General features: G+C 39.8%; 1 protein-coding gene and 1 pseudogene across 5 annotated transcripts in view; one reads left to right on the top strand and one right to left on the bottom strand.

Moving 5' to 3' along the window:
• LOC136324737 (reticulocalbin-1-like) overlaps positions 1-4,725 on the bottom strand; it is a 60,749-nt pseudogene extending 56,024 nt beyond the window's left edge.
• BCAS3 (BCAS3 microtubule associated cell migration factor) overlaps positions 1-17,777 on the top strand; it is a 633,266-nt gene that overhangs the window by 404,484 nt on the left and 211,005 nt on the right. The gene's annotated exons all lie outside the window — the stretch shown is intronic.

Raw genomic sequence — 17,777 nt, 5'->3', positions numbered from 1 at the left:
TTATCTCCTTGGTAGAGACATATTTTTGTCCTTTCTGTGCAGCCCCTGGACTCCTCTACAGAGGACTCGTGTCCCCACGCACCGTCTACCCGGGACAGACAGTAGCGCAGGACTGTTTCGCAGCGCAAGGTCACTTAGGTACTTTGTGTACCAGTTTGAGTCAGTCTGAAAATTGCTTTCGAATACAAAGTGTTTAAAATGCCTGACCTTTCAGGTGTATTTCTATCCACTCCCTCCCCAGATGTCTAAAACTACCTAATCAAATTGGTAGGTTGTTTTCATGGCTTTGAACGTGGAGCTATAATTAAAGTGAAAATGATAGAATCCTGAACTAGAGAGGCATATTTGAATTCCAGGCTCTGCTCTTCCACTGACTGTGTTCTTCAGTTTCTTTCCCTGTAACTCTTGCAATCACAGTAAAAGGATAGAATTATGGGGGATAACCCAATCAAGTCCCTAATTTGGATCCCACTAATTCAGAATGTGTGATTACACTGAATTAAGGTTGCTCTTTGCACTGTCTGTAATGTTTGTCATGAAAATTGGTATTTTAAACAATATTTCAGAGGAGAGCATTCATTTCCTAAAGAAAACAAAAGCTTGCAAACACTTTTACTCATACAGTTAGTTGTATAAGACTTTCCTAATTACAGGTGTTTCTTATATCAAAATAGATAAAACAGATGTCTGCCTCTCAACGGGTATTCTTAAGTATAACTCACCTGTTTCCTGGTTTGAGACTGGCCAATTCCCTAATTGCCTGAATGAAATGTATTTTTTTTTATCATCTCGTAAATATGTTTTTTAACTTTCTGGGGTGATATTGGTTAATAACATTGTATGCATTTTAAGTGTAAAATTCTATAATACTTAATCTGTTTATTGCATTGTGTGCTCACCACTCATAGTCGGAGACTTCTTCCGTCACCATATATTTGACCCCCTTAACCCTCTTTAGCTTTCCCCCACACCTCTGCCCCTCCGGTAACCAGAGACTATTGTCTTCACGTTTGTTGGTTTTGTTTCTGTTTTATATCGCACATATGTGTGAAATCACATGGTTCTTGTCAAAGAGGTATTTTTATTCTCAACAATGCTCTGGAATATACACTTGAGGAGCTTACATGTTGGAAGCAAATTCCAAAGCAAGGTGGTAGACGCTCAGTCCCACAGGAAGCGGTAGGCAAAGTATGTGCCATGGGCATTTTAAATCAGTAGAGATATCCGGAAAGTTTTGCAAACATGGACATATATGTTGTTTTCTTAACCTTCCGAACACACACACACACACACACACACACACACACACACACACACACGAGGAAGTTTTTTTATTGTTTCCAGAGCTTGATATAGTCTCTGCTGCATAAACTATATGAAACCCCCTTCAACTGATTTATTTGGTATAGTAGTTCTCAGTACCTGCCTTCTATTGAGTATGATGTACAAACATTTTGTGCCAGACAGTGTTCTAAACTGTTTTAACCCATTCACAGAGGACTCGGCATTCCGATGCTCTGACAGCCGTGTGTAAGTGGCGGGGGCTGCAGCAAGCTACCTGCCCTGAAGGTGGCTCCCCCCCCACCCCCCGCCCCATGGTGCCACTGCAGAATGTGGGCTTCGCGTTGCCAGACCTTCCTTTTATTCAAGGGAGACAGGAAATTCACATTTTTATTGCTATTTTTTAATTTTTAAAGCAGTACCAGCCATATAGTATAGAAGCTGGTTACTTTTACATTATATATTGAAGCCCACTCGATCCTCAGAGAGCCCCTTTCGGAGAGGTACAATTTTTTGTACTTTCCCACTTGCAACACAGCTAATAAGTAGCAAGAGTGGAATTCTACCCCAGGTCTGATTCATTCCAAAACCTGCGTGTTCCTGTTCTCCCTCCGCTCTCCCCTGGACTTGTGGGAGTGGAGCTGGTGCTAATATGGGCAGAAAAGTGCTGTTTGGTTAAAGCGAGGCCCTTAACCAAATTATCACACCGCATTGTACTGTACTGTAGAGTGTTGTCTTCCCGAGAACAGTTATTTATGGCTTTGGGAGGAATTAATTATAACATGAAGTTATTGGTGGCTGTAAATATCAAACAAAAGCTCTGTTGCCTTTGCTGCAGATTTTTCCAACCTCATGGTACTTCTAGAAAAGCTACCCAAATACCCTAAGTTGGTTGTCGAGTTCTTCAGGTTTCACTAAGAGTGGCAAAAGTATTAGTGGCAATTTTACAAGGCCTGACCTTGTCAGAGAGAGGAGAAACCCGTACTTCTCAGGATCTACTAAATATTTAATCACTTAAAAAAAATTTCTAAAATGAACTTTGTTGCCTGAAGGAGTTAACACACTTCCACAAACCCACCTTCAGCTGGTAAGATCAGGCCCATTATTACTATTATATACAGCTGTAAAAAGCTGGTTACATCGCATAAATTGCATTGAAACACTTAGGCCACAGGATTACTCAAGAAGAATTGTATTGCTTGTTCAGTCATATATTTTGATCTTTATTGCTCGTAGTTTATTCTCATGAGAGTCGGGGATTAGCCTTGCTTTTAATGTAAAAAGTGTATCTATGAGGGTAGAAATATAAAATGGATATAGATTTTTAACGGCAACTTTGGTTCTTAGCATTAATTTTACATGCATTTTTCATTCTGAACTTTTAAACAGTTTGGAAAAACATATGAGAGATTTGTGAACAGGGGCAAGAGAGGGTCAAATGTATCAAATCCTGGGATTCCAGCAAATGTAGGATTTGTGGAAGAGCAGAGAAGCACACATGTGTGGGGAATGTAAATTAAAATAAAACCTCACTTCGTGCAGAGTAGGAGATGTGCGTGCACTTTGCTACGGCAAATTCTGAGGTGTTTGTCTTCTTAATAAATTAACCAAATATTAAAGTAAACATTAGTTTTTATCAGGTTGCATTATTTTTTTCCTCTGTGGATGAAAGTGTTTCAGGAAAAATCATAAAAGAATCTATGGTAGCTCAGAGAGGTTAAACTCAACAGTTGTTTCCTTTGAAGTTCCTGGCCATGAGGTTAATTGCCAAAACTGCTTGTGGAAAAGGTGGTAACAATTTAACAAGACTGTACAACTGCAGAGACTTAGATGAATATCAGGTGTTTGCAGATGTTTTTTCCTAACAGGAAAGGGGGTGGGAAGGAGAGGAGGAACAGAATGAAAAACAGGAGAAGAGAGAGGCCTGAATAAAGTCCCAACTAAACAGCCAATAATTCTTTGTTTGCTTAGCCAATCATCCTGTAATTGGCCAGGAGGTTAATAGGAGTCTATTGATTGGTCAGGAGGAGTGCTTACCGTGGCTGTTTTTACAGTATGCTCCCAGACAGGAGGCTGCAATTACTGGAGCACTCATTCCCACTCTTTAGGGCCATTGCTGCACTGATTTATGAAACCTGATCAGGTTGCTGTTGGCAATTTATGTTTTAAGTGTTGCCTTCTGGGTCTTTGCTGCTTATGGGTTGGTGTGCTATTTCTCATCATTTATTGTGGTCATTTGAATAGGTAAGCTTATTTATGACTTATTGAAGTAGGAATACATTAAAAATAACCACCACCCACGTGGACTGAGAAAGTGGGAACAATCAAACAAGAAGTATGATAGAGCCCTACTTGCTCTAGAAGTAGAAAGTCTGCTACCAGTGTAACATTTACAATAGATCAAGAAATAAACTAAGTAGTCCTTCTGCTGCCTTTAAGAGACCTGTTTCTCCACTCTCCTCATTAATTCTCACTTATTGATTTCACTTGGATCTCCTCTGTATCACTTCTATTAGATTTGGTCCCTGATATTTTAGAGTTAAGGAAACTGAGGCCCGTTTGAAATGTTTTTAGCCATGCAGACTGCTTCTGGGGCTTGTGACAGGGCTCTTCTGTCTTAACCCATCCTGACCTGGCCCTGACCTTAGCTTTATTAATAAGGTACTTACCTCACAGTTCCATTTCTCACTCGCTAAACTTGACTATAAATCTCCCATTACTCAAGATCTTGGTTTTCCCCCATTGCTCAAACCTTCTTTTGTAGTTCTGAGTTCCCTGGGAGCCCTGTTGAAGGAAAGTAAATCTCTCCTGATGATAAGGCCCTTGAGCCATAGGTTTCGGTGTAGCCACATTGATCAATTGGATTTCACCTACATTCCCACTTGTCACTTAAGGCTATGTGACCACAACTACTACTACTTCTTCCTATCTCTCCTGTTTATTTTTATTTATTTATTTTTTAGCAAGAGTGAAAGAAACAGAGAAATGAGAAGCATCAACTTGTAGTTGTGTTACTTCAATTGTTCATTGATTGTTTCTTATATGTGCCTCGACTGGGGGTGGGGGGGCTCAAGCTGGGGACCTCAGCACCCCAGCTTGATGCTCTATCGTAATGCTGGTGGGCAAGGCTAGGCAGGTTCACATTGGATCTAGGCAGATGGTAGAGAAACTGCAGAGCTGAAAAGCGTTGGGCCATTTGGTTTAATCAAGTCTCACAACAGCAGACAAGCACACAGGTGGGGAAAACTGCTTCTCAGGCATACAAACAGCAAGAATGGACCATCATAGTGGTGAGCAGGCAATCCACAATCCCCAACTCTCTTAGTAAACACCCATAGCCTTATACAGGCCGTACACACGTGCGCTGCTACGCACCTGCACTCCAATCAGGCAAAGTGCTCGCAGCCGGTACACCAGCAAGCAAGTCTGACAGCTGCCCCACATCTATCGACTGCACTACCACCATCAGGCTCTCCCACTTTTTAAATTTTACTACTACTACTATTACTAATACTTTAAAAAACAATAACAACCACCAAAAAAAAAACCCTGTTAAGGACTTTTGCAAATCCTTTCATTGCTTCCAAAAATGTCCATCAATCCGCGTCCACATTCTAACAGACTGCTGTATTCCAGGCCCTCTTGCAAGTGCTGTGGATACAGGGTGATGATAGTAGACCACAATTGTGCCTAGTGACAGTGGTCCGGAAAACATAGGGGACATTCATTCCTAAGACCCGCTGAACTTTATGGCAGAAGTGTGGCAAGCACCAACCCTCTCCCCCAAACTGACAGCACAAGAAGGGCTAGGATCCTGTGTGCCAACGGGAAGTGGCATCATGACAAGAAGTGGAGTGGTTGTGGTGGGTAGACCAAGTTGATTTTTTCAAGAAAGACTAAATCTACAAAGGAGGTGGTGCTGAGGTTTGAAAGCATTGAGCCCAGCTGCAGTCTCTGAGAATGCTGGCTAACAAAAGATGGCCAGCATTGTGAACTGGGAGCAGATAAGAGAAAGGGCCAAGTGATCGAGTTCTAAGCTTTTTGTTTCATTTCATTATGAAGAGTGTAAAATCTTGAGGTTATGTTTTAAAAAAGAACAACAAAAACAACCTACCCCAATAATTTTTCAGATGCTTGGTCATTTTCCTTTTGGAGAAGAAGGTGTCCCCTACTTTGGTGGATACAGTTCCCTCTACAAAGCAGTGCAAGATAAGATTTTCGCACCTGAGGCAAAGGATGTACAAACAGCCTCTATAAGATTTTTTTTTTTCTTATAAGGGAACCACTTATTGAACCTTGTTATTTGTGCTGTCTGGATATCTCAGGAGATAATGGCTTTCCTTCTTCCTTCTGTTAAAATTGTTCTTCTATCGTGCTGTTGTAACTCACAATTTTTCTCATTCTCTTGAGCTCAGTAGAGCTCAAAAAAACCTTAAAGGTTTTCTTTCCTCTCTGTCGTTGTCACATGTACATGGAACTGTCTTCCTCTTCCTGTTGCTTCTGCAAATGAGTGGCTTTTTCTGCCCTGCCTGCTCATTACCTCACTCTAGTAGTCTGTTCTGATTCCGAATCCATCTTTTATGAGAATGAAAGTCTTGTCAACTATTCTAGCTAACCTATTGTTACCATAATATTATCATGTAGGAGAGTGTCAATCTGACCTCTCAGAGTGGTAATTATGGATCAAGTAAAGCAAAATGTCAATAGCTAAAGTTCCTGTAGAGCCGTCTGCCATCAGTTCCCCTAGACTTTGAGAATATCACGCCTGTCTTTCTTCCTGGTTCACATCTAGGTAAGGTTACCCTTTCTGTTTTCTTGCTATGTTATTGTTTTTATTATTAATATCAGAGGGAAACAGATGACTATGTGCTTAAAGGATCTGACCTCATTCCCCACCCCCAATATAATTTGATATCTCCTATTTATTTAATTTGAATTCACAAGAGAAAGTAACTTTGTACTTTTAGATAGACTGATATGTTCTTTAGTCTTTGCTTTTATTTATTTAAATTTTTTCCTTTTTATTGAATTTATTCAATGGTGTGACACTAGGTAACAAAATTATACAGGTTTCAGTTCTACAACACATCATCTGTACACTGTAGTGTGTGTTCACCACTCCAAGTCAAGACTCCTTCCACCACCATTTATTCCCCCTACACCCTCCCCATACCCTCCACCACCACCCCATACCCTCCACCACCACCCATACCCTCCACCACCACCCATACCCCTCACCACCACCCCATACCCTCCACCACCACCCATACCCCCCACCACCACCCCATACCTTCCACCACCACCCCATACCCTCCACCACCACCCCATACCCTCCACCACCACCCATACTCTCCACCACCACCCCATACTCTCTACCGTCCCCCGGGAATCACCACACTGTTGTCTATGTAGTCTTGTATTTTTGGTCCTTAAGCTAAAAATATCAGGTCCCCAGATGAAGGTTCCTGAAATGCATACTCTCTACCATTGTATACCCTTATAATCCTTGTAGTGGTTTATTGTTTTCCTGTTTTCTGCTAAACTTCACTGTTTACCTCATTATTAACTTTTATGTCAGAACTCAATAGCATTTATAAGATTCTTTACACAGATGTCTGAACTTTTATCTTCCCGTTTATGGGTAGACTCTTCTACTGTTTTCAAAAGGAATTAACCAAAAAGCAACAACAACAACAAAAAATTGAACAATCCATGTTCTGAAACTAGACAGTGTAAAGGTCTCATAGTTGTAGTATCCTTCCATTGTTGGTAAAGGAATTGTGAAATAGAAGAATAAACAGACCACAACCCCCCCCTTTTTTTTTTACAGAGACAGAGAGAGAGTCAGAGAGAGGGATAGATAGGGACAGACAGACAAGAACGAAGAGAGATGAGAAGCATCAATCATTAGTTTTTCGTTGTGACACCTTAGTTGTTCATTGATTGCTTTCTCATATGTGCCTTGACCATGGGCTACAGCAGACCAAGTAACCCCTTGCTCAAGCCAGTGACCTTGGGGTCAAGCTGGTGAGCTTTTGCTCAAACCAGATGAGCCCGCGCTCAAACTGGCGACCTCGCATCCCAGTCCGACGCTCTATCCACTGTGCCACCGCCTGGTCAGGCCACAACTCATTTTTTTTAATAGAAGGGAAGCAAAAGGGCTAAGTAAGCATGGTGTTCATCCCCTAGGATCACTTTGTTCTCTTGAAGGTCCTTTTCTTTAGATGTTTGTCCCACTGACTTCCTTTAGTTTTGTTTTATTATGGTTTGAGCCAGCCATGCCCTTTGCTGGATGACCATGTATAAAAAGGGGAGGGAGAGAAGAAGGGAGGAGAAAGGACAGAGAAAAAGAAAATGTATATAATAAAGCAGAAATGATAAGAATTGGGAAAAATGCAATAATTGGAGATATAACTACTAATAAAATGTTGGGTGTTGACTCAGCCATGACACGTTCACCTCTTTGAGAGAGCTCAGAGAGATTTTCTCATCAAAATTCTGGGATTTTGTTTTTATAGTTCTGGGACAAAACTGCCAGGTTGGTGGTGAGAACAGCAGCAGGTGTTAGACTGGTAGAGTCAGACCAGACCTTCATTCACCAATGTCAGTAGTTGAGTTCTGGCTGGGAAAGAATTCAGAGCCAAGACTCAAAATATATGAGAAAGTTTTTGTAGAAAGTTACAGAGGTAGAAGTGAGTTGTAGAAAAGATAGGCTTGGGAAATAAGTTTTCAGAAGCAAATGAAGGGTTCTTGGAGCTTAGGAGAGGAAAAGGTAAAGGTAACACCCCTGGGGGGAAGAAGGAGGGGGAGGAAGATCTGGACGCCAGAGGAGGACCCAGGAGAGGATCGCCATAGAATATTCATCAGCTTTCCAGATGTGTCCTTTCAGAGTCAGGCTCTCCACTGATTGGCTGACACCAAGGCATTGGGTCATTAGTCAATGCAGCTGGTCCTGAGGTTGGCCATGGCGTCACTTGTCTGGTTTTGCTGCTTTTCTGGACCTGGAGCTGCAATACAACTGAGGCCAAGTTGTATTTGATACTGATCAGAATCTCACTGTTCTGGAGGCTTAATGCTTAGGGGCTGTCCTCTGGCCCCCTTGTTTGTTTCACCTCAGGATCTATACCACATGACTAGCAACATGCTAGGGGAGAACAGGTTAAGGGAGGATCTGAACCACGGGACCAGCTAGGGAAGAAGGTGACCCTTGGGGGAGCTCCAAGTTTTCCCAGTGTTGCCCGTTGCTAGGTACCCTGTAGCTTTCTGCCCTGGTGACCTTCCTACCTGACCTATCATCCTTGCTCTGCTCATGTCTGTCTAACTGCCTACACTACACCACCGCCAACTTTAATAATCCTTTTTTCTTGGAAGGTATTTTGGATTTATTGACTGGTTAAGCTGAATGGATCTTGAAAAATACATCAGGAAAACACATTTATCTTTTTGAAAACATATACACATCAAGGTGTTACTGATCTTCAAGAGCAACCAAAAATTCTTTTCTAGCAAATAGATTTGTATTTGTATTTTGTTTATAGGAAAGTGTAAGTAAACAGAAATTATTCTCAAACAAATGTTGAACAAAGTTAAAGGGAAAAAATAAGAGAAGGAGTACTACTATTTATTGAGGAGCACTCAAATTAGACCACAAAAATTAATTGTGATTAACTAATCTAGGTACTGGAAAGTGCAAAACACTTGGCATTCTTGTCTCAAGGAGCTTTTAAAAAAAAATTGTTGTTGAATATATTGGGGTGACATTGGTTAATAAAATTATACAGGTTTCAGGTGTATAATTCTATAATAAATCATCTGTATATTGTATTGTGTGTTCATTACGCCATAATATTTTAAGAAACTAAAATATGATGGTTTAATCACCAGAATATTGTTTAATGTAGCCTGACAAGGTGGTGGCGCAGTGGATAGAGTATTGGACTGGGACGTGGAGGACACAGTTTCGAAACCCCAAGGTCACCAGCTTAAGCCCAAGGTCACTGACTTGAGCAAGGGTCACTCAGTCTGCTGAACACCCCCCGCCCCCAGTCAAGGCACATATGAGAAAGCAATCAATGAACAACTAAGGTGCTGCAATGAAAAATTGATGCTTTAATCTCGATCCCTTCCTGTCTCTCTGTCCCTATCCCTCTCTGTCTCTATCATAAGGAGGAATAAAGAATATTGTTTAATGTAAAAAGGAATAAAGTTTATGAATAAAGGTACTGGCGCCAAATATATGTAAGTTTGAAATATTCTTTTTTTTTTTTTGTATTTTTCTGAAGCTGGAAATGGGGAGAGACAGTCAGACAGACTCCTGCATGCGCCTGACCGGGATCCACCCGGCACGCCCACCAGGGGTGACGCTCTGCCCCTCCGGGGCGTCGCTCTGTTGCGACCAGAGCCATTCTAGCGCCTGGGGCAGAGGCCAAGGAGCCATCCCCAGCGCCCGGGCCATCTTTGCTCCAATGGAGCCTTGGCTGCGGGAGGGGAAGAGAGAGACAGAGAGGAAGGAGGGGGGGGTGGAGAAGCAAATGGGCGCTTCTCCTATGTGCCCTGGCCGGGAATCGAACCCGGGTCCCCTGCACGCCAGGCTGACGCTCTACCGCTGAGCCAACTGGCCAGGGCCTGAAATATTCTTTTGATTGAATGCAACTGTTTTTGTTTTGGTTTGGTTTGTAAAAGACAAAATAAGTCATTTCAGGCATGTGTTTCTCTGTGCACTTTTCCTCGAAATTGTCTTTTGAGTTTGGAAAAGTGATTAATAAACAATAACAAGAATTTATTTTATTTATTAATTTTTTTAATTTTAGAGACAGAGGAAGGAAGAGAGAGAAAGGGGGAAGCATCCTTTGTTGCTCCACTTACTTATGCATTTATTGTTTGACTTTTGTATGTGCCCTGACTGGGAATCAAACCTACAACCTTGGTGTATAGGGACTACACTCTGAATGAACTATCTGGCCAAGGCCCAGAGGACTTATTGAGACATTTCAGGCACCATGGAAGGTTTTTGTGCATGGTTCATTTGTGTAAGATGATCTCAACAAATTTATTTTACTATACAATGAAAAAAAAGTGTAAGAAGCTTACAAATGATAAAAAATGTCTCTCAATTAGCAATAATCGTGCTTTAAATAAACCCCACTGGCTATGATGCTGCCACTGCATGTAGTTCAAAAAATGTTTCTCCATCCTAGAGCATGGATTAAAGAAACTTTGACAGAGTAAAATATTAATAAACATACAGTTTGATACAAATTTTGGTGAAAGATAAATAGTATTGGGTCAACTAAAATGAATATTTATAAGAAATAAATAGTATTGGGTCAACTAAATTGAATATTTATAAGAAAACTTGAATTGGGGCAATAAATAAGTCCTTAGGCTTTGGTGGCATCATAAAGTATTTGTGCTATATTCTTGGTGATTTATTGCTCTATCAACTGAGGTGAGCATTTCTGTTCAGAAATGGATTATTCACACTTAAATCTTGTGTTCTTTATTTAATTAAGTTTAAATTACAGGTTAAGAGTGGTGCCCCCCACCAAAAAAAACCCAGAACAGCCACAGAAACAGTGTAATATGTAACTTAAATCTTAATTTAAATTTGCCACCCGAGGCTGAGTTTTGACATCTGTCTAGGGGCAAACACCTCTGGTATTTGTCAATAAGCAACAGAAAAATATTGGCTTTCAGATAACAGGCGACAGTCCTGCACGCGAGAATGTTCAAATGACTTCAGCTCTTTCCAGCTTCATTGTGTCAAGCTGGCGGATCACATATGGCATTATGGAAATCAGCAAATGAAAACCATATTGATCAGCATCGAGAGCAAATGTAAAAAAGGTGGTCTCGAGGAGGAGCCCAGGAGAAGAATGCTTTTCTGGTCAACCTGATAGGCCCTTGTTAAGGCCTTTTAATCATTTATTAACGTAACCCGCCTCCTTCCCTTTCCACTCAGATTACCTCAGCCGCAGACGATCCTGCTCCATTTATCTTTTAATGTTTCCTTTATTTAATTTATTTTTAAGCTCTAAGTTATACTCTTATTTCAGAATTGAGTTTTACTTTTCATGGGATTGTTTTAAGTGACTTAAATGACTTTTCCCAACAAGCTCACCAGGCATTCAGAGGAAGAAAAGCATTTGCTGAGAGTCACCTAATTTACTTGGGGTGCGCCACAGCCTAAAAGCAGAGGCACAGAGACAGGCGGCCAGACACATGAAAATAGAATGAAAGAGAAAAGGAAAAAGAAGGAAGGAAAAACTGGAGATGTTTCTATACCTAAATCTCTGTTTAAGTTTTGGGTCCATGTTTCAATTTTAAGGTCTTCCCCCCACACACACACAGTTTGGAGTTTAGCCTAGTAAAACTACTTCAAGTCTACAACCCAGAATCTCAGTCACCTTGTTTTCCCCTCTTCCTTCTGCTGTGGCTTCAGTAGGAAGTAGATGTTTTCTTCTGTCTTGTTTTTTGAGAGGAAAATGAGAGTGATCTTCAGTCTGCCTAGCGAGCCTGGTTTGTGGAGGGTGCTGTTTTCCTGGGCGTCCTTCTCCTGGAAGGCAGCTCAGGTCCTGTAGGCTTGCTGCCTCCCCTAAATTGCATCCAAACCGAGGTCTGCACGGGTTGCCTCTCTGCCCACCTCTTCCCTCCCAACTTCTGCCTCCCCTTATGTTGTGTCCAGGTTCATCATTTGGTAAGAAATTTCAAAGGTGTGTTTTCATAGGGAACTGCGTCCTTCTGTAGTTGATAAGTAACCTGTGGATATGAGTCTTTGGAATATTAATTAGCATCTTACAATAATTGTTTCTATCTTGCTTTGGGGTATAAATTCCTCCTAAAAGATTCCCACCAACAAAACAAACCTGAAACACAGTGCATATGCCTGAAACTGGTGATTACAAATCAACTCTATGATGGACTCTTTCCTGCGTTATGTAGGTAATTGCCAAAAACTGAATATTTGCGCTTTTTGCTTCCCTTTTCAAACTACTTTAAAACACACACACACACACACACACACACACACACACACACCCCTTCTTCAACATTGAACAATTGAAGTATCACTTTCCTATAAATTTAATTTTAGATTCTGAAATAGATATTCATTAACAGCAAAAAGTGCAGTTAATCCCTGGGTGCTGTGGGTGATCAAATCATTGAACTTTCTTTCTGCTCTGGACTCCCTGTCTGTGGCCGTTTGGCCTGATTATGTCTATCTTTACTTTCCTATGTTTTCTTAGCTTTCCTGTGCATTTGGAGGTACTATTTCTGATTGATTTAGATATCAAAGGATGCACAATGTCTAGATCTAATTTATATAACTGGAATCAGGGATTTTAATTTATTTTGGTTTTCCCTTGATACTCCAAAGAGACCTTAGCATTTGGAGGGGAGGGAAACCATGTATAAAATCTATTTTATCTTTTCTTCTTTCTGTGTACTCATTGATGTCTCAGTGCTTTTCGTCATAGACTCACATTGCTCTCCCGCTTTGCTTTCTGTGTGCTCTGCATCCAACAGTGTAGGCGTGCTATCTGTTCAAGACTTCCTCTCCCTGTTTGTTTCAGAAGAGCAGAACATGAAGCAGTGAGTGAGTGGACTATGCAGAAACGCTCTCCCTCTCCGACTCTTTTTCCCCCTCTCCCTCCCTCCCTCTTTTTTCCACTCTTCCCACTCCTTCTCCTCCCCTCTTCCTCATTCTTTCTCTTTCTCTCTCTCTCTCTCTCTCTCTCCCCTCATTCCCAATGGGAGTGTTGTTTATAGAGCATTATAATTTATAACTGAAGAGAGTGGATTTAATTTCAGTGGAGAGGCTCGCCAGCAGGGCGCCAGCCTGCAATCATATGAATCAGCAAGCTGCAAACTCTATTGAATGGAAAGTATTATCGCTGGCCACAAACGGACACTGTTTCTCCTAAACAACTCCCTTGGTGCAGGAAGACCTTGTCTTCATTCATCTATTTTACATATCTACTTCTGTTTTAATTTTGCCATTTCCTAAAAGTGTTTTTCTCTTTAGATTGCAACTTTTCTCTAACTACCTTTATTTCCTGATCCAGCACTGGAAACTGCTATTGTATATTTCTGGCTGATTTGATATTTCTTCTGTCTCCATCCTTACCATGTATGACTTCAGTTCTCTCTTCGCTTCTCCTGCTTGTATTTAAGTCATTTTTTAAAAATGGGAGTCATTAAACATGCAAACAAGATTGTGATGAACCATTAGCATTAATATTGTAAAAATGCTAGTCAGTTTTGATCACCTAAACTTTTATTTAATCATAGATATTTTGTTTATACTCAGATTTGTTTTTCTACATTCATGGAAAGATTTATTTTCTTGTCCTTCAGACATCTGGAAGGTGATTTCTTATTCCTTTCATGACCCATCAAATGTCTTGTAACGTTAATACCTGTACCTTTAGGCCAACTTTTTCAGTCATTTTTTACAGAGAGTGCTAGAATACGTACATGACATTTTTTGTGGGTGGTGTTTGTTTTCATCTAGCATCGGCTGCTTTCATGTAGTTAAGTGAAATCTCAGTCATTTTAGAAAGTCAGACCTACCAAGCTGGTACCTTTTGCAAACATATTTTACTGAATTCATGTAGCTATTATAAGTGTTGGTGATTTTGGTAGTGAAAATTTACGATTAGAGATATTACATTAATATTTCATCAGATATCAGACAATCTTCATCCAGACTTAAATAATTTCAACACTCACGTCTTAACAGTGAAATTCAAGCTGCGCAAATACCTGGCTGGCTGATACTGATACTTGCTTAAAGGGAGGAAGGGACAGTGCAGGAAGCTGCAGTAAAGGAATTGTTTAGACAGCGGGGGCAAAGCCTAACTAGTCTGACTACATTTGTTTAGAGTAAAGGTCTCATAAGCTTAAAAAATACTAACAAATACAGAGGTTAACAAATAACAAAATTGCTGAAAACTCGGAAATATGATACAAAATTCATGTTTTATTGTCAGAAAAGCATTTTTTTGTGTTGTAGATAATAAGGTGAAATTATATATCAGCTTGCATAGTTTCTTGACACAATTTCACATCAACAAATCAAAATACATGTAACCATAATTTTTCTCATTTAAAGCACAAACTTATGAATCCGTATCTATTCATAAATTTTCTCCTTTGAAGCCTAATAATAGAGTTATAGTCTTCACTGTCTTATCTAGGATTTTTTTTTGCCTTTGATTACTCAATAAGAATTACATATAGGACTAGAAAATCAATATGTTTCCTTCTGCTTAATTTCCAGATTGAATGTTGCTACGGTTTAGTATCAGACAAGGAATACCTAGTGTCAGTTTAGAGAGGTTTCATTTGGTTTCGTTTTAAATTCCTGGTGGTGGTAGTTGTTACTTTTAACAACAATTAGCTGTCAACTAAGGTAAAATTTCTTATCACTCTGTTTTTTTGTTTTGTTTTGTTTTGTTTTGTTTTGTTTCTCAAGCAGTGGTATGTGAAATGAGGAAGAAAATTGGAAGGTGATCGCAGGTGAATGTATGCTTAAATCCTTTTATTCCTGACTTCAAACCAGTTGCTAAGCCAACTCATGATGTGTGGATTTTTGTTGAATTAAGATTAGACAAAGTACAGGCAGCTCTGTAATGAATACCCTGATACAGAAATCTCCTGCATTTTTAGCATCCTTGAAGAGGAGGGAGAACCATATTGAAGCGCAAACATTTGAGTAAGGTTGAAATGACTCAACAATAGTGAAAAGGTTCTTGGCTTCATTTGATTCTTTTCAGAGCAGGCAAAGGGAGAGCCTTTGTCTTTTTTCTTGAGTCCTGTGGGCTTATTTATTGTGTTTTTTGTTTGTTGTATTTTGACCTAAAAGATGTTCCCCTTTCTACCTGTAATGTAACGTAAGGTCAAGACAAGCATGGTTTTTTTGTTCCTTAATCTGACTATTCCTATTTTTAAAAAAAATATACCATAAGAACTCTCAGAACCCAATCTAGAATATACAAATTCTATTTGCCTGTCTATTATAAGCAAAGGATTCATTTCTTTAAATTAGTATCCATAGTTAAATTAATTTCTTTGAAAGTTTTCTGCAAATTAGCAAAAATTGAAGTAGAAGAAAATATGTTAGTTATCTATGATTCAAATAAAAATATATATTGAAAATAGAATCATCTATAAATACATTTGTCTAAAATTTTTCTATTCTACTAGATTCAAAAATATAATTGAAGAGCCGGAAAGTACAGTTCACTAAAACATTGCTTTTTATAGCCTAAAACAGGGTTGGTGGTTTTTTAAATTTTTGTTTTGGTTTAGGTTTTTTTTTCTTTTTGCACAATGCTTGCACATTACAGTGACCTGACTTCTTAACAAGTTATCTGATTCCTTGATCAGAAAAACTTTATTAAAGAGTAGATTTAAAAATTATTACTTGGTGACCTTGTGGAAGTTCCTACCCTGGTCGTATAGGGAATATGTTACATTTATGTAATTGCTATTGGCTTCCTTGACTGTTCATATCTAGAGTTTCCAAGCGTTGTTTTAATAAAACACGTTCAGGCATCGAAGCCGACAGCTATGTTTCCCCTCCCTGTAACTCTGCTTTTGGACCCTGTGCTTGGCCGACTTAGCAAAGCTTAAAAGTCAGCTGCATCAGCGTGAGCCAACTCTACTTTGACTGGGGGCAGTTGATACACCATTTGTTTTCTTTTCTAAATATTACAAAAGTTGTACTTTGCATTTACTAGGGCTTTTTAAAAATCATTGCTTTGGGCAAAATGTTTACCTTTTTTTTTTTAAAGCCTATACCTCCAACATATATATATTTTAAAAAGGCCATGGCTTTATTACTGAGTGTGGTGGATAACACTGTGGTTGCTCCAGTTAAAATCGTGACCTTGGTGGGGGATGGGGAAAGGCCCTGCTGGTGGCTGCTTTCCTCACTTTGGAGCTTTGATGTGTTCCTGCAACTGATATAAATGCACAGGAGTTCAGGGAGAGGCAGCTGGCTGGCAGCGACAGATTAAAATATTTCTGACCCACAAAAGTAACCAAATGCCCATATTTCTTCATTTAACATAATTAATACCTTGTATTTCCACTGACTTTGATAAAGTGGCCTTCCTCCTCCCACCCCAACCCTCTTCCTTCTGTCAACTTTGGGAAGATGGCAAGAGATCTATAGTTAAAATACTCTACAGATGATGAAGGATAGCATGTCTTAAAAAAGCTAACATCAAAAGTCTCAATTAGGTTGCTGCCTAGCAGGAAGCTTATAACCACATTAAAATGGAAAAGTTATTTCATTTTTAGTATACTGTATTTCAGCAGCAAGGGTTGCAATCTAAGAACAAAATGAAACGTTTTGGTTTGGCTGTCAAGTGAATCCACATTTTGTTACAAATGTGTAATTACAGGAAATACATGAAATAAAAAGTGTTAAACATTTCTTATTAAATATTGTTAAAGAGGAATTTGGTGTACTTGGAATTTAGAAAAAGCCGGGGGTGGATATCGGTCATGTTACAGGGTCTACTTGTTGCATTTAATTTGAAGCAGTTGTCCTTATTTCATTATCAGAGAACAGTGTTTTTCAGTTTATTCTTTATAAGACAGAGATAGTCACACCAAATATGCCTATAGGTTTAGGCCATATTTGATTGATCTCATGTGATTATATCTGTCTTTTTTTCCTTCATTTAGTGCCATGGTGTACACATTTCTGAGTGAAAAGACAGACGATGTCTTTATTTGAAACAAACTGAGTAATGGTTGAGCAAGCCATCTGGAAAGGTGATGTCAGTGGGCAAGGGTGGTTGCTGGTGAGTGTAGTCGGCCCCCCCTTCCCCCCAACACATACATCAGCCTCCACAAATCCAGTTTCATGGTGCCTGAGTCACTGTCTGGTTGGTTGAACTCATTCTGCTCAGCTGATATTTAACTAGTAGCCTGTTTTGGAAAAGTTATCAGTGCTGCCTTCCCTTGTCCTTCACAAGCATGATTGCTGGACAGGGATAAACTGTGCTGATCTGCCATGATGGATTGCATTTAGTTCTATTACCCTCTCATAGGGGTAAAAGGCACACATTTAGTGCTGTGACTAAATTGGATTCCTTACACTAAGAAATCCTAAATTTGTGCTCACAAACCAGATAAATGTAGAGCCAGTGTACATTTACAGGCCCATTGTAGATCTGGGTGATAGAAAACATACCGAGTTTGGGCTGTATGTGGATGGTGTTACTACCCCAGATGATATGTGTATAATCCTTGCCCCACTTAAGTAAAAATTGGAGGTGTCTTATTGGGAAATGTCCTGGGTAAATAAACGGACTGTAATTTGTGTATGGGTCCCATAAATAGGGGAAGCGCGTGAATTTGCTGACTCTCAGTGAGATGGGTGGGCGGGCATCACGTCCAGAGGCAGGGCTCTCATTGGCAGGGCAGAAGTGCTCCTGACAGTTGCGTTTCTTTTTATTAGCCACAAATAGATGTTCATA

This window comes from Saccopteryx bilineata, chromosome 2 (assembly GCF_036850765.1).
Source record: "Saccopteryx bilineata isolate mSacBil1 chromosome 2, mSacBil1_pri_phased_curated, whole genome shotgun sequence".
Classification (NCBI taxonomy): domain Eukaryota; kingdom Metazoa; phylum Chordata; class Mammalia; order Chiroptera; family Emballonuridae; genus Saccopteryx; species Saccopteryx bilineata.
Note: the sequence above shows the minus strand (reverse complement) of the source record. Positions and strands in the feature narration are given on the sequence as shown.